The 16,424-nt window shown below is 53.2% G+C and overlaps 9 non-coding genes across 9 annotated transcripts; all 9 read left to right on the top strand.

The window, feature by feature from the left end:
• Nucleotides 1-655: 655 nt before the first annotated feature.
• LOC143998828 (5S ribosomal RNA) lies at nucleotides 656-774 on the top strand. The gene has a single exon (XR_013277958.1). It is a non-coding gene; the product is annotated as a 5S ribosomal RNA (ribosomal RNA).
• A 1,694-nt stretch (nucleotides 775-2,468) lies between these two features.
• On the top strand, nucleotides 2,469-2,587 carry LOC143999640 (5S ribosomal RNA). Its single transcript, XR_013278102.1, has one exon. It is a non-coding gene; the product is annotated as a 5S ribosomal RNA (ribosomal RNA).
• A 1,694-nt stretch (nucleotides 2,588-4,281) lies between these two features.
• LOC143999604 (5S ribosomal RNA) lies at nucleotides 4,282-4,400 on the top strand. The gene has a single exon (XR_013278071.1). It is a non-coding gene; the product is annotated as a 5S ribosomal RNA (ribosomal RNA).
• Nucleotides 4,401-6,091: 1,691 nt separating this feature from the next.
• Nucleotides 6,092-6,210, top strand: LOC143998841 (5S ribosomal RNA). The gene has a single exon (XR_013277959.1). It is a non-coding gene; the product is annotated as a 5S ribosomal RNA (ribosomal RNA).
• A 1,691-nt stretch (nucleotides 6,211-7,901) lies between these two features.
• LOC143998854 (5S ribosomal RNA) lies at nucleotides 7,902-8,020 on the top strand. The gene has a single exon (XR_013277960.1). It is a non-coding gene; the product is annotated as a 5S ribosomal RNA (ribosomal RNA).
• Nucleotides 8,021-9,711: 1,691 nt separating this feature from the next.
• Nucleotides 9,712-9,830, top strand: LOC143998867 (5S ribosomal RNA). The gene has a single exon (XR_013277962.1). It is a non-coding gene; the product is annotated as a 5S ribosomal RNA (ribosomal RNA).
• Nucleotides 9,831-11,521: 1,691 nt separating this feature from the next.
• Nucleotides 11,522-11,640, top strand: LOC143999575 (5S ribosomal RNA). Its single transcript, XR_013278044.1, has one exon. It is a non-coding gene; the product is annotated as a 5S ribosomal RNA (ribosomal RNA).
• A 1,691-nt stretch (nucleotides 11,641-13,331) lies between these two features.
• LOC143998879 (5S ribosomal RNA) lies at nucleotides 13,332-13,450 on the top strand. Its single transcript, XR_013277963.1, has one exon. It is a non-coding gene; the product is annotated as a 5S ribosomal RNA (ribosomal RNA).
• A 1,691-nt stretch (nucleotides 13,451-15,141) lies between these two features.
• On the top strand, nucleotides 15,142-15,260 carry LOC143999625 (5S ribosomal RNA). The gene has a single exon (XR_013278089.1). It is a non-coding gene; the product is annotated as a 5S ribosomal RNA (ribosomal RNA).
• Nucleotides 15,261-16,424: the final 1,164 nt, after the last annotated feature.

Here is a 16,424-nt window from a genome sequence, read left to right on the forward strand (position 1 = left end):
ATGTTGGTCTCCAGGCCTATTGAAAAGAAGTTGGGTGAGTAAGGCGGCACATGTGGGGTATGGAGCAGCTCTACAGGAAAAGGTCTACCTAGTGGGCAAGTCAAGCAGTTGCTTGACTGCAGCCACTGGTGAGGCATGGTGCCTGGTATAGGTGAGGGGTCCTCCGGTAGCCAGGGGGGTAGATGTACTGGCTTCCTCCCCAGCAGTCAGCTTCCAGTAGCCAACGGAACAGAAGGCAGGTTCTGGAGATCCATGGGCTGGCCACCTGCTAGGAGAGCGAAGGCGTAAACAAGTGCAGGCATAAGGCCCCGCGCTACATGCAACCTGCTGCTCTTCTTCTTCCTGTGGTGCAAAGCCTTGTCAGCGAAAAGGGTTAAAGTCAGGCCAGGGGAAGCCAGAAAGGAGCCGTGGAAGCAAGGCTGAGGATGTGGTGTGTGCGTGAGAAGGTGCAGGCAGGAAGAGGTTAAAGAGGGAGCAAAGCAGCAGGAGGCAGGGACGGGCTTGAGGAGAGCAAGCGAGAGGAGAGACGACACGACAAAGTGCGGTGTGCTGCCATGCTTGTGAAAAGGCACAGCTGATTGTAGTAAAGTCAAGGAAAGGCGGAGCCAGGCTGCCGGTGACAAGTACAAGAAGCTTGAAAGAGACCATGAGCTTCGCCTACGGCCACACCACCCTGAATGCGCCCGCTCTCGTCTGATCTCGGAAGCTAAGCAGGGTCGGGCCTGGTTAGTACTTGGATGGGAGACCGCCTGGGAATACCAGGTGCTGTAGGCTTTTGCTTTTCTTCCACCAGGGGTCAGTCACTCTCCCATAATGCCTCTTTTTACATTCACTTTTACCCAAAGCGCTCTCCCTCTCTGCAAGCCCTCCTGCACACCTACATCCTACAAAATCACCCCTGCCCAACCAAGCCTACACTTTTTACAAGCCCACTTATACAATCTCACCCCTTCTTTCAAAAATACACTTTCTTCTCTCTACCTCCCTCCCTCAGGAGATTGCCACGCATCCAGTCCCCTATAGCAGCAAAACAACGGCCAGGCGCAACCCCCACCTAGCTAGCCCCCATCCTACATCCTGCTTAGGCTCCACGGCCCAGCCATTTTCCAGCACTCTCCTGAGACCTTTTGGTGCCATCACTCCTGCTCTTTAGTCGCCCTTGCGCCAACACATTCCACAGCGATCTCCAGGCTGGGGGACAGCACGGGAAACACGCACGCCGACTGCCAAAGCCAGAGAGAAGCCACAGAGCCGACCCCTCGTCAAACCGGCACCCTGAAGCGGCTAAGGTGTAGGCAGCAGGTTGCCTACAGGAGCGCGGTTTTAGTTAGCGGCTGCCCCAGGCTTGGAGGGAAAGAGGTAATGCGTGCGCTGCTGGTTTTTTTGGATCTAGCCTACCCACCGGTCATATAAATATAGGGGAAGGCTGCGTTTCGGGTGATCAGGCAGCATTTGCACGAGGCCAACTAGGGTTGCCACCTCATCCCTTTAAACCCAAACACATCTGAATTACACAGGTTCTGAGGCTAATTAAATGCAGATAAGGCAACAAGTGAGTTTAATTACCACCTTAATCAGCCAAAGAATCTGTGCAATTCAGATGCGTTTGGATTTAAAGGGATGAGATGGCAACTCAAAGGCCAACATGAACTGCTACCTTGTAGAGGTAATCCTGGGAAGCCAATCAGTGGTCGTTTGGGTCAGGATATGACCATTGTTCACGTTGAACTGTAATGGGCCAGACTTCTCAGTCAAGTTGCATCAAGTGTTCTAAGCCTTCTCTGAAGTCCTTGAAAGGGGTGCATCATGCATGTTGGTCTCCAGGCCTATTGAAAAGAAGTTGGCTGAGTAAGGCGGCACATGTGGGGTATGGAGCAACTCTACAGGAAAAGGTCTACCTAGTGGGCAAGTCAAGCAGTTGCTTGACTGCAGCCACTGGTGAGGCATGGTGCCTGGTATAGGTGAGGGGTCCTCCGGTAGCCAGGGGGGTAGATGTACTGGCTTCCTCCCCAGCAGTCAGCTTCCAGTAGCCAACGGAACAGAAGGCAGGTTCTGGAGATCCATGGGCTGGCCACCTGCTAGGAGAGCGAAGGCGTAAACAAGTGCAGGCATAAGGCCCCGCGCTACATGCAACCTGCTGCTCTTCTTCTTCTTCCTGTGGTGCAAAGCCTTGTCAGCGAAAAGGGTTAAAGTCAGGCCAGGGGAAGCCAGAAAGGAGCCGTGGAAGCAAGGCTGAGGATGTGGTGTGTGCGTGAGAAGGTGCAGGCAGGAAGAGGTTAAAGAGGGAGCAAAGCAGCAGGAGGCAGGGACGGGCTTGAGGAGAGCAAGCGAGAGGAGAGACGACACGACAAAGTGCGGTGTGCTGCCATGCTTGTGAAAAGGCACAGCTGATTGTAGTAAAGTCAAGGAAAGGCGGAGCCAGGCTGCCGGTGACAAGTACAAGAAGCTTGAAAGAGACCATGAGCTTCACCTATGGCCACACCACCCTGAATGCGCCCGCTCTCGTCTGATCTCGGAAGCTAAGCAGGGTCGGGCCTGGTTAGTACTTGGATGGGAGACCGCCTGGGAATACCAGGTGCTGTAGGCTTTTGCTTTTCTTCCACCAGGGGTCAGTCACTCTCCCATAATGCCTCTTTTTACATTCACTTTTACCCAAAGCGCTCTCCCTCTCTGCAAGCCCTCCTGCACACCTAGCTCCTACAAAATCACCCCTGCCCAACCAAGCCTACACTTTTTACAAGCCCACTTATACAATCTCACCCCTTCTTTCAAAAATACACTTTCTTCTCTCTACCTCCCTCCCTCAGGAGATTGCCACGCATCCAGTCCCCTATAGCAGCAAAACAACGGCCAGGCGCAACCCCCACCTAGCTAGCCCCCATCCTACATCCTGCTTAGGCTCCACGGCCCAGCCATTTTCCAGCACTCTCCTGAGACCTTTTGGTGCCATCACTCCTGCTCTTTAGTCGCCCTTGCGCCAACACATTCCACAGCGATCTCCAGGCTGGGGGACAGCACGGGAAACACGCACGCCGACTGCCAAAGCCAGAGAGAAGCCACAGAGCCGACCCCTCGTCAAACCGGCACCCTGAAGCGGCTAAGGTGTAGGCAGCAGGTTGCCTACAGGAGCGCGGTTTTAGTTAGCGGCTGCCCCAGGCTTGGAGGGAAAGAGGTAATGCGTGCGCTGCTGGTTTTTTTGGATCTAGCCTACCCACCGGTCATATAAATATAGGGGAAGGCTGCGTTTCGGGTGATCAGGCAGCACTTGCACGAGGCCAACTAGGGTTGCCACCTCATCCCTTTAAACCCAAACACATCTGAATTACACAGGTTCTGAGGCTAATTAAATGCAGATAAGGCAACAAGTGAGTTTAATTACCACCTTAATCAGCCAAAGAATCTGTGCAATTCAGATGCGTTTGGATTTAAAGGGATGAGATGGCAACTCAAAGGCCAACATGAACTGCTACCTTGTAGAGGTAATCCTGGGAAGCCAATCAGTGGTCGTTTGGGTCAGGATATGACCATTGTTCACGTTGAACTGTAATGGGCCAGACTTCTCAGTCAAGTTGCATCAAGTGTTCTAAGCCTTCTCTGAAGTCCTTGAAAGGGGTGCATCATGCATGTTGGTCTCCAGGCCTATTGAAAAGAAGTTGGCTGAGTAAGGCGGCACATGTGGGGTATGGAGCAACTCTACAGGAAAAGGTCTACCTAGTGGGCAAGTCAAGCAGTTGCTTGACTGCAGCCACTGGTGAGGCATGGTGCCTGGTATAGGTGAGGGGTCCTCCGGTAGCCAGGGGGGTAGATGTACTGGCTTCCTCCCCAGCAGTCAGCTTCCAGTAGCCAACGGAACAGAAGGCAGGTTCTGGAGATCCATGGGCTGGCCACCTGCTAGGAGAGCGAAGGCGTAAACAAGTGCAGGCATAAGGCCCCGCGCTACATGCAACCTGCTGCTCTTCTTCTTCTTCCTGTGGTGCAAAGCCTTGTCAGCGAAAAGGGTTAAAGTCAGGCCAGGGGAAGCCAGAAAGGAGCCGTGGAAGCAAGGCTGAGGATGTGGTGTGTGCGTGAGAAGGTGCAGGCAGGAAGAGGTTAAAGAGGGAGCAAAGCAGCAGGAGGCAGGGACGGGCTTGAGGAGAGCAAGCGAGAGGAGAGACGACACGACAAAGTGCGGTGTGCTGCCATGCTTGTGAAAAGGCACAGCTGATTGTAGTAAAGTCAAGGAAAGGCGGAGCCAGGCTGCCGGTGACAAGTACAAGAAGCTTGAAAGAGACCATGAGCTTCGCCTACGGCCACACCACCCTGAATGCGCCTGCTCTCGTCTGATCTCGGAAGCTAAGCAGGGTCGGGCCTGGTTAGTACTTGGATGGGAGACCGCCTGGGAATACCAGGTGCTGTAGGCTTTTGCTTTTCTTCCACCAGGGGTCAGTCACTCTCCCATAATGCCTCTTTTTACATTCACTTTTACCCAAAGCGCTCTCCCTCTCTGCAAGCCCTCCTGCACACCTAGCTCCTACAAAATCACCCCTGCCCAACCAAGCCTACACTTTTTACAAGCCCACTTATACAATCTCACCCCTTCTTTCAAAAATACACTTTCTTCTCTCTACCTCCCTCCCTCAGGAGATTGCCACGCATCCAGTCCCCTATAGCAGCAAAACAACGGCCAGGCGCAACCCCCACCTAGCTAGCCCCCATCCTACATCCTGCTTAGGCTCCACGGCCCAGCCATTTTCCAGCACTCTCCTGAGACCTTTTGGTGCCATCACTCCTGCTCTTTAGTCGCCCTTGCGCCAACACATTCCACAGCGATCTCCAGGCTGGGGGACAGCACGGGAAACACGCACGCCGACTGCCAAAGCCAGAGAGAAGCCACAGAGCCGACCCCTCGTCAAACCGGCACCCTGAAGCGGCTAAGGTGTAGGCAGCAGGTTGCCTACAGGAGCGCGGTTTTAGTTAGCGGCTGCCCCAGGCTTGGAGGGAAAGAGGTAATGCGTGCGCTGCTGTTTTTTTTGGATCTAGCCTACCCACCGGTCATATAAATATAGGGGAAGGCTGCGTTTCGGGTGATCAGGCAGCACTTGCACGAGGCCAACTAGGGTTGCCACCTCATCCCTTTAAACCCAAACACATCTGAATTACACAGGTTCTGAGGCTAATTAAATGCAGATAAGGCAACAAGTGAGTTTAATTACCACCTTAATCAGCCAAAGAATCTGTGCAATTCAGATGCGTTTGGATTTAAAGGGATGAGATGGCAACTCAAAGGCCAACATGAACTGCTACCTTGTAGAGGTAATCCTGGGAAGCCAATCAGTGGTCGTTTGGGTCAGGATATGACCATTGTTCACGTTGAACTGTAATGGGCCAGACTTCTCAGTCAAGTTGCATCAAGTGTTCTAAGCCTTCTCTGAAGTCCTTGAAAGGGGTGCATCATGCATGTTGGTCTCCAGGCCTATTGAAAAGAAGTTGGCTGAGTAAGGCGGCACATGTGGGGTATGGAGCAACTCTACAGGAAAAGGTCTACCTAGTGGGCAAGTCAAGCAGTTGCTTGACTGCAGCCACTGGTGAGGCATGGTGCCTGGTATAGGTGAGGGGTCCTCCGGTAGCCAGGGGGGTAGATGTACTGGCTTCCTCCCCAGCAGTCAGCTTCCAGTAGCCAACGGAACAGAAGGCAGGTTCTGGAGATCCATGGGCTGGCCACCTGCTAGGAGAGCGAAGGCGTAAACAAGTGCAGGCATAAGGCCCCGCGCTACATGCAACCTGCTGCTCTTCTTCTTCCTGTGGTGCAAAGCCTTGTCAGCGAAAAGGGTTAAAGTCAGGCCAGGGGAAGCCAGAAAGGAGCCGTGGAAGCAAGGCTGAGGATGTGGTGTGTGCGTGAGAAGGTGCAGGCAGGAAGAGGTTAAAGAGGGAGCAAAGCAGCAGGAGGCAGGGACGGGCTTGAGGAGAGCAAGCGAGAGGAGAGACGACACGACAAAGTGCGGTGTGCTGCCATGCTTGTGAAAAGGCACAGCTGATTGTAGTAAAGTCAAGGAAAGGCGGAGCCAGGCTGCCGGTGACAAGTACAAGAAGCTTGAAAGAGACCATGAGCTTCGCCTACGGCCACACCACCCTGAATGCGCCCGCTCTCGTCTGATCTCGGAAGCTAAGCAGGGTCGGGCCTGGTTAGTACTTGGATGGGAGACCGCCTGGGAATACCAGGTGCTGTAGGCTTTTGCTTTTCTTCCACCAGGGGTCAGTCACTCTCCCATAATGCCTCTTTTTACATTCACTTTTACCCAAAGCGCTCTCCCTCTCTGCAAGCCCTCCTGCACACCTAGCTCCTACAAAATCACCCCTGCCCAACCAAGCCTACACTTTTTACAAGCCCACTTATACAATCTCACCCCTTCTTTCAAAAATACACTTTCTTCTCTCTACCTCCCTCCCTCAGGAGATTGCCACGCATCCAGTCCCCTATAGCAGCAAAACAACGGCCAGGCGCAACCCCCACCTAGCTAGCCCCCATCCTACATCCTGCTTAGGCTCCACGGCCCAGCCATTTTCCAGCACTCTCCTGAGACCTTTTGGTGCCATCACTCCTGCTCTTTAGTCGCCCTTGCGCCAACACATTCCACAGCGATCTCCAGGCTGGGGGACAGCACGGGAAACACGCACGCCGACTGCCAAAGCCAGAGAGAAGCCACAGAGCCGACCCCTCGTCAAACCGGCACCCTGAAGCGGCTAAGGTGTAGGCAGCAGGTTGCCTACAGGAGCGCGGTTTTAGTTAGCGGCTGCCCCAGGCTTGGAGGGAAAGAGGTAATGCGTGCGCTGCTGGTTTTTTTGGATCTAGCCTACCCACCGGTCATATAAATATAGGGGAAGGCTGCGTTTCGGGTGATCAGGCAGCATTTGCACGAGGCCAACTAGGGTTGCCACCTCATCCCTTTAAACCCAAACACATCTGAATTACACAGGTTCTGAGGCTAATTAAATGCAGATAAGGCAACAAGTGAGTTTAATTACCACCTTAATCAGCCAAAGAATCTGTGCAATTCAGATGCGTTTGGATTTAAAGGGATGAGATGGCAACTCAAAGGCCAATATGAACTGCTACCTTGTAGAGGTAATCCTGGGAAGCCAATCAGTGGTCGTTTGGGTCAGGATATGACCATTGTTCACGTTGAACTGTAATGGGCCAGACTTCTCAGTCAAGTTGCATCAAGTGTTCTAAGCCTTCTCTGAAGTCCTTGAAAGGGGTGCATCATGCATGTTGGTCTCCAGGCCTATTGAAAAGAAGTTGGGTGAGTAAGGCGGCACATTTGGGGTATGGAGCAACTCTACAGGAAAAGGTCTACCTAGTGGGCAAGTCAAGCAGTTGCTTGACTGCAGCCACTGGTGAGGCATGGTGCCTGGTATAGGTGAGGGGTCCTCCGGTAGCCAGGGGGGTAGATGTACTGGCTTCCTCCCCAGCAGTCAGCTTCCAGTAGCCAACGGAACAGAAGGCAGGTTCTGGAGATCCATGGGCTGGCCACCTGCTAGGAGAGCGAAGGCGTAAACAAGTGCAGGCATAAGGCCCCGCGCTACATGCAACCTGCTGCTCTTCTTCTTCCTGTAGTGCAAAGCCTTGTCAGCGAAAAGGGTTAAAGTCAGGCCAGGGGAAGCCAGAAAGGAGCCGTGGAAGCAAGGCTGAGGATGTGGTGTGTGCGTGAGAAGGTGCAGGCAGGAAGAGGTTAAAGAGGGAGCAAAGCAGCAGGAGGCAGGGACGGGCTTGAGGAGAGCAAGCGAGAGGAGAGACGACACGACAAAGTGCGGTGTGCTGCCATGCTTGTGAAAAGGCACAGCTGATTGTAGTAAAGTCAAGGAAAGGCGGAGCCAGGCTGCCGGTGACAAGTACAAGAAGCTTGAAAGAGACCATGAGCTTCGCCTACGGCCACACCACCCTGAATGCGCCCGCTCTCGTCTGATCTCGGAAGCTAAGCAGGGTCGGGCCTGGTTAGTACTTGGATGGGAGACCGCCTGGGAATACCAGGTGCTGTAGGCTTTTGCTTTTCTTCCACCAGGGGTCAGTCACTCTCCCATAATGCCTCTTTTTACATTCACTTTTACCCAAAGCGCTCTCCCTCTCTGCAAGCCCTCCTGCACACCTAGCTCCTACAAAATCACCCCTGCCCAACCAAGCCTACACTTTTTACAAGCCCACTTATACTATCTCACCCCTTCTTTCAAAAATACACTTTCTTCTCTCTACCTCCCTCCCTCAGGAGATTGCCACGCATCCAGTCCCCTATAGCAGCAAAACAACGGCCAGGCGCAACCCCCACCTAGCTAGCCCCCATCCTACATCCTGCTTAGGCTCCACGGCCCAGCCATTTTCCAGCACTCTCCTGAGACCTTTTGGTGCCATCACTCCTGCTCTTTAGTCGCCCTTGCGCCAACACATTCCACAGCGATCTCCAGGCTGGGGGACAGCACGGGAAACACGCACGCCGACTGCCAAAGCCAGAGAGAAGCCACAGAGCCGACCCCTCGTCAAACCGGCACCCTGAAGCGGCTAAGGTGTAGGCAGCAGGTTGCCTACAGGAGCGCGGTTTTAGTTAGCGGCTGCCCCAGGCTTGGAGGGAAAGAGGTAATGCGTGCGCTGCTGGTTTTTTTGGATCTAGCCTACCCACCGGTCATATAAATATAGGGGAAGGCTGGGTTTCGGGTGATCAGGCAGCACTTGCACGAGGCCAACTAGGGTTGCCACCTCATCCCTTTAAACCCAAACACATCTGAATTACACAGGTTCTGAGGCTAATTAAATGCAGATAAGGCAACAAGTGAGTTTAATTACCACCTTAATCAGCCAAAGAATCTGTGCAATTCAGATGTGTTTGGATTTAAAGGGATGAGATGGCAACTCAAAGGCCAATATGAACTGCTACCTTGTAGAGGTAATCCTGGGAAGCCAATCAGTGGTCGTTTGGGTCAGGATATGACCATTGTTCACGTTGAACTGTAATGGGCCAGACTTCTCAGTCAAGTTGCATCAAGTGTTCTAAGCCTTCTCTGAAGTCCTTGAAAGGGGTGCATCATGCATGTTGGTCTCCAGGCCTATTGAAAAGAAGTTGGGTGAGTAAGGCGGCACATGTGGGGTATGGAGCAGCTCTACAGGAAAAGGTCTACCTAGTGGGCAAGTCAAGCAGTTGCTTGACTGCAGCCACTGGTGAGGCATGGTGCCTGGTATAGGTGAGGGGTCCTCCGGTAGCCAGGGGGGTAGATGTACTGGCTTCCTCCCCAGCAGTCAGCTTCCAGTAGCCAACGGAACAGAAGGCAGGTTCTGGAGATCCATGGGCTGGCCACCTGCTAGGAGAGCGAAGGCGTAAACAAGTGCAGGCATAAGGCCCCGCGCTACATGCAACCTGCTGCTCTTCTTCTTCCTGTGGTGCAAAGCCTTGTCAGCGAAAAGGGTTAAAGTCAGGCCAGGGGAAGCCAGAAAGGAGCCGTGGAAGCAAGGCTGAGGATGTGGTGTGTGCGTGAGAAGGTGCAGGCAGGAAGAGGTTAAAGAGGGAGCAAAGCAGCAGGAGGCAGGGACGGGCTTGAGGAGAGCAAGCGAGAGGAGAGACGACACGACAAAGTGCGGTGTGCTGCCATGCTTGTGAAAAGGCACAGCTGATTGTAGTAAAGTCAAGGAAAGGCGGAGCCAGGCTGCCGGTGACAAGTACAAGAAGCTTGAAAGAGACCATGAGCTTCGCCTACGGCCACACCACCCTGAATGCGCCCGCTCTCGTCTGATCTCGGAAGCTAAGCAGGGTCGGGCCTGGTTAGTACTTGGATGGGAGACCGCCTGGGAATACCAGGTGCTGTAGGCTTTTGCTTTTCTTCCACCAGGGGTCAGTCACTCTCCCATAATGCCTCTTTTTACATTCACTTTTACCCAAAGCGCTCTCCCTCTCTGCAAGCCCTCCTGCACACCTAGCTCCTACAAAATCACCCCTGCCCAACCAAGCCTACACTTTTTACAAGCCCACTTATACAATCTCACCCCTTCTTTCAAAAATACACTTTCTTCTCTCTACCTCCCTCCCTCAGGAGATTGCCACGCATCCAGTCCCCTATAGCAGCAAAACAACGGCCAGGCGCAACCCCCACCTAGCTAGCCCCCATCCTACATCCTGCTTAGGCTCCACGGCCCAGCCATTTTCCAGCACTCTCCTGAGACCTTTTGGTGCCATCACTCCTGCTCTTTAGTCGCCCTTGCGCCAACACATTCCACAGCGATCTCCAGGCTGGGGGACAGCACGGGAAACACGCACGCCGACTGCCAAAGCCAGAGAGAAGCCACAGAGCCGACCCCTCGTCAAACCGGCACCCTGAAGCGGCTAAGGTGTAGGCAGCAGGTTGCCTACAGGAGCGCGGTTTTAGTTAGCGGCTGCCCCAGGCTTGGAGGGAAAGAGGTAATGCGTGCGCTGCTGGTTTTTTTGGATCTAGCCTACCCACCGGTCATATAAATATAGGGGAAGGCTGGGTTTCGGGTGATCAGGCAGCACTTGCACGAGGCCAACTAGGGTTGCCACCTCATCCCTTTAAACCCAAACACATCTGAATTACACAGGTTCTGAGGCTAATTAAATGCAGATAAGGCAACAAGTGAGTTTAATTACCACCTTAATCAGCCAAAGAATCTGTGCAATTCAGATGTGTTTGGATTTAAAGGGATGAGATGGCAACTCAAAGGCCAATATGAACTGCTACCTTGTAGAGGTAATCCTGGGAAGCCAATCAGTGGTCGTTTGGGTCAGGATATGACCATTGTTCACGTTGAACTGTAATGGGCCAGACTTCTCAGTCAAGTTGCATCAAGTGTTCTAAGCCTTCTCTGAAGTCCTTGAAAGGGGTGCATCATGCATGTTGGTCTCCAGGCCTATTGAAAAGAAGTTGGGTGAGTAAGGCGGCACATGTGGGGTATGGAGCAGCTCTACAGGAAAAGGTCTACCTAGTGGGCAAGTCAAGCAGTTGCTTGACTGCAGCCACTGGTGAGGCATGGTGCCTGGTATAGGTGAGGGGTCCTCCGGTAGCCAGGGGGGTAGATGTACTGGCTTCCTCCCCAGCAGTCAGCTTCCAGTAGCCAACGGAACAGAAGGCAGGTTCTGGAGATCCATGGGCTGGCCACCTGCTAGGAGAGCGAAGGCGTAAACAAGTGCAGGCATAAGGCCCCGCGCTACATGCAACCTGCTGCTCTTCTTCTTCCTGTGGTGCAAAGCCTTGTCAGCGAAAAGGGTTAAAGTCAGGCCAGGGGAAGCCAGAAAGGAGCCGTGGAAGCAAGGCTGAGGATGTGGTGTGTGCGTGAGAAGGTGCAGGCAGGAAGAGGTTAAAGAGGGAGCAAAGCAGCAGGAGGCAGGGACGGGCTTGAGGAGAGCAAGCGAGAGGAGAGACGACACGACAAAGTGCGGTGTGCTGCCATGCTTGTGAAAAGGCACAGCTGATTGTAGTAAAGTCAAGGAAAGGCGGAGCCAGGCTGCCGGTGACAAGTACAAGAAGCTTGAAAGAGACCATGAGCTTCGCCTACGGCCACACCACCCTGAATGTGCCCGCTCTCGTCTGATCTCGGAAGCTAAGCAGGGTCGGGCCTGGTTAGTACTTGGATGGGTGACCGCCTGGGAATACCAGGTGCTGTAGGCTTTTGCTTTTCTTCCACCAGGGGTCAGTCACTCTCCCATAATGCCTCTTTTTACATTCACTTTTACCCAAAGCGCTCTCCCTCTCTGCAAGCCCTCCTGCACACCTAGCTCCTACAAAATCACCCCTGCCCAACCAAGCCTACACTTTTTACAAGCCCACTTATACAATCTCACCCCTTCTTTCAAAAATACACTTTCTTCTCTCTACCTCCCTCCCTCAGGAGATTGCCACGCATCCAGTCCCCTATAGCAGCAAAACAACGGCCAGGCGCAACCCCCACCTAGCTAGCCCCCATCCTACATCCTGCTTAGGCTCCACGGCCCAGCCATTTTCCAGCACTCTCCTGAGACCTTTTGGTGCCATCACTCCTGCTCTTTAGTCGCCCTTGCGCCAACACATTCCACAGCGATCTCCAGGCTGGGGGACAGCACGGGAAACACGCACGCCGACTGCCAAAGCCAGAGAGAAGCCACAGAGCCGACCCCTCGTCAAACCGGCACCCTGAAGCGGCTAAGGTGTAGGCAGCAGGTTGCCTACAGGAGCGCGGTTTTAGTTAGCGGCTGCCCCAGGCTTGGAGGGAAAGAGGTAATGCGTGCGCTGCTGGTTTTTTTGGATCTAGCCTACCCACCGGTCATATAAATATAGGGGAAGGCTGCGTTTCGGGTGATCAGGCAGCACTTGCACGAGGCCAACTAGGGTTGCCACCTCATCCCTTTAAACCCAAACACATCTGAATTACACAGGTTCTGAGGCTAATTAAATGCAGATAAGGCAACAAGTGAGTTTAATTACCACCTTAATCAGCCAAAGAATCTGTGCAATTCAGATGCGTTTGGATTTAAAGGGATGAGATGGCAACTCAAAGGCCAACATGAACTGCTACCTTGTAGAGGTAATCCTGGGAAGCCAATCAGTGGTCGTTTGGGTCAGGATATGACCATTGTTCACGTTGAACTGTAATGGGCCAGACTTCTCAGTCAAGTTGCATCAAGTGTTCTAAGCCTTCTCTGAAGTCCTTGAAAGGGGTGCATCATGCATGTTGGTCTCCAGGCCTATTGAAAAGAAGTTGGCTGAGTAAGGCGGCACATGTGGGGTATGGAGCAACTCTACAGGAAAAGGTCTACCTAGTGGGCAAGTCAAGCAGTTGCTTGACTGCAGCCACTGGTGAGGCATGGTGCCTGGTATAGGTGAGGGGTCCTCCGGTAGCCAGGGGGGTAGATGTACTGGCTTCCTCCCCAGCAGTCAGCTTCCAGTAGCCAACGGAACAGAAGGCAGGTTCTGGAGATCCATGGGCTGGCCACCTGCTAGGAGAGCGAAGGCGTAAACAAGTGCAGGCATAAGGCCCCGCGCTACATGCAACCTGCTGCTCTTCTTCTTCCTGTGGTGCAAAGCCTTGTCAGCGAAAAGGGTTAAAGTCAGGCCAGGGGAAGCCAGAAAGGAGCCGTGGAAGCAAGGCTGAGGATGTGGTGTGTGCGTGAGAAGGTGCAGGCAGGAAGAGGTTAAAGAGGGAGCAAAGCAGCAGGAGGCAGGGACGGGCTTGAGGAGAGCAAGCGAGAGGAGAGACGACACGACAAAGTGCGGTGTGCTGCCATGCTTGTGAAAAGGCACAGCTGATTGTAGTAAAGTCAAGGAAAGGCGGAGCCAGGCTGCCGGTGACAAGTACAAGAAGCTTGAAAGAGACCATGAGCTTCGCCTACGGCCACACCACCCTGAATGCGCCCGCTCTCGTCTGATCTCGGAAGCTAAGCAGGGTCGGGCCTGGTTAGTACTTGGATGGGAGACCGCCTGGGAATACCAGGTGCTGTAGGCTTTTGCTTTTCTTCCACCAGGGGTCAGTCACTCTCCCATAATGCCTCTTTTTACATTCACTTTTACCCAAAGCGCTCTCCCTCTCTGCAAGCCCTCCTGCACACCTACATCCTACAAAATCACCCCTGCCCAACCAAGCCTACACTTTTTACAAGCCCACTTATACAATCTCACCCCTTCTTTCAAAAATACACTTTCTTCTCTCTACCTCCCTCCCTCAGGAGATTGCCACGCATCCAGTCCCCTATAGCAGCAAAACAACGGCCAGGCGCAACCCCCACCTAGCTAGCCCCCATCCTACATCCTGCTTAGGCTCCACGGCCCAGCCATTTTCCAGCACTCTCCTGAGACCTTTTGGTGCCATCACTCCTGCTCTTTAGTCGCCCTTGCGCCAACACATTCCACAGCGATCTCCAGGCTGGGGGACAGCAGGGGAAACACGCACGCCGACTGCCAAAGCCAGAGAGAAGCCACAGAGCCGACCCCTCGTCAAACCGGCACCCTGAAGCGGCTAAGGTGTAGGCAGCAGGTTGCCTACAGGAGCGCGGTTTTAGTTAGCGGCTGCCCCAGGCTTGGAGGGAAAGAGGTAATGCGTGCGCTGCTGGTTTTTTTGGATCTAGCCTACCCACCGGTCATATAAATATAGGGGAAGGCTGCGTTTTGGGTGATCAGGCAGCATTTGCACGAGGCCAACTAGGGTTGCCACCTCATCCCTTTAAACCCAAACACATCTGAATTACACAGGTTCTGAGGCTAATTAAATGCAGATAAGGCAACAAGTGAGTTTAATTACCACCTTAATCAGCCAAAGAATCTGTGCAATTCAGATGCGTTTGGATTTAAAGGGATGAGATGGCAACTCAAAGGCCAATATGAACTGCTACCTTGTAGAGGTAATCCTGGGAAGCCAATCAGTGGTCGTTTGGGTCAGGATATGACCATTGTTCACGTTGAACTGTAATGGGCCAGACTTCTCAGTCAAGTTGCATCAAGTGTTCTAAGCCTTCTCTGAAGTCCTTGAAAGGGGTGCATCATGCATGTTGGTCTCCAGGCCTATTGAAAAGAAGTTGGGTGAGTAAGGCGGCACATTTGGGGTATGGAGCAGCTCTACAGGAAAAGGTCTACCTAGTGGGCAAGTCAAGCAGTTGCTTGACTGCAGCCACTGGTGAGGCATGGTGCCTGGTATAGGTGAGGGGTCCTCCGGTAGCCAGGGGGGTAGATGTACTGGCTTCCTCCCCAGCAGTCAGCTTCCAGTAGCCAACGGAACAGAAGGCAGGTTCTGGAGATCCATGGGCTGGCCACCTGCTAGGAGAGCGAAGGCGTAAACAAGTGCAGGCATAAGGCCCCGCGCTACATGCAACCTGCTGCTCTTCTTCTTCCTGTGGTGCAAAGCCTTGTCAGCGAAAAGGGTTAAAGTCAGGCCAGGGGAAGCCAGAAAGGAGCCGTGGAAGCAAGGCTGAGGATGTGGTGTGTGCGTGAGAAGGTGCAGGCAGGAAGAGGTTAAAGAGGGAGCAAAGCAGCAGGAGGCAGGGACGGGCTTGAGGAGAGCAAGCGAGAGGAGAGACGACACGACAAAGTGCGGTGTGCTGCCATGCTTGTGAAAAGGCACAGCTGATTGTAGTAAAGTCAAGGAAAGGCGGAGCCAGGCTGCCGGTGACAAGTACAAGAAGCTTGAAAGAGACCATGAGCTTCGCCTACGGCCACACCACCCTGAATGCGCCCGCTCTCGTCTGATTTCGGAAGCTAAGCAGGGTCGGGCCTGGTTAGTACTTGGATGGGAGACCGCCTGGGAATACCAGGTGCTGTAGGCTTTTGCTTTTCTTCCACCAGGGGTCAGTCACTCTCCCATAATGCCTCTTTTTACATTCACTTTTACCCAAAGCGCTCTCCCTCTCTGCAAGCCCTCCTGCACACCTAGCTCCTACAAAATCACCCCTGCCCAACCAAGCCTACACTTTTTACAAGCCCACTTATACAATCTCACCCCTTCTTTCAAAAATACACTTTCTTCTCTCTACCTCCCTCAGGAGATTGCCACGCATCCAGTCCCCTATAGCAGCAAAACAACGGCCAGGCGCAACCCCCACCTAGCTAGCCCCCATCCTACATCCTGCTTAGGCTCCACGGCCCAGCCATTTTCCAGCACTCTCCTGAGACCTTTTGGTGCCATCACTCCTGCTCTTTAGTCGCCCTTGCGCCAACACATTCCACAGCGATCTCCAGGCTGGGGGACAGCACGGGAAACACGCACGCCGACTGCCAAAGCCAGAGAGAAGCCACAGAGCCGACCCCTCGTCAAACCGGCACCCTGAAGCGGCTAAGGTGTAGGCAGCAGGTTGCCTACAGGAGCGCGGTTTTAGTTAGCGGCTGCCCCAGGCTTGGAGGGAAAGAGGTAATGCGTGCGCTGCTGGTTTTTTTGGATCTAGCCTACCCACCGGTCATATAAATATAGGGGAAGGCTGGGTTTCGGGTGATCAGGCAGCACTTGCACGAGGCCAACTAGGGTTGCCACCTCATCCCTTTAAACCCAAACACATCTGAATTACACAGGTTCTGAGGCTAATTAAATGCAGATAAGGCAACAAGTGAGTTTAATTACCACCTTAATCAGCCAAAGAATCTGTGCAATTCAGATGTGTTTGGATTTAAAGGGATGAGATGGCAACTCAAAGGCCAATATGAACTGCTACCTTGTAGAGGTAATCCTGGGAAGCCAATCAGTGGTCGTTTGGGTCAGGATATGACCATTGTTCACGTTGAACTGTAATGGGCCAGACTTCTCAGTCAAGTTGCATCAAGTGTTCTAAGCCTTCTCTGAAGTCCTTGAAAGGGGTGCATCATGCATGTTGGTCTCCAGGCCTATTGAAAAGAAGTTGGGTGAGTAAGGCGGCACATGTGGGGTATGGAGCAGCTCTACAGGAAAAGGTCTACCTAGTGGGCAAGTCAAGCAGTTGCTTGACTGCAGCCACTGGTGA

This window comes from Lithobates pipiens, unplaced genomic scaffold (genome assembly GCF_037356315.1).
Source record: "Lithobates pipiens isolate NorthernLeopardFrog02 unplaced genomic scaffold, aLitPip1_a1.2 Scaffold_19, whole genome shotgun sequence".
NCBI lineage: Eukaryota > Metazoa > Chordata > Amphibia > Anura > Ranidae > Lithobates > Lithobates pipiens.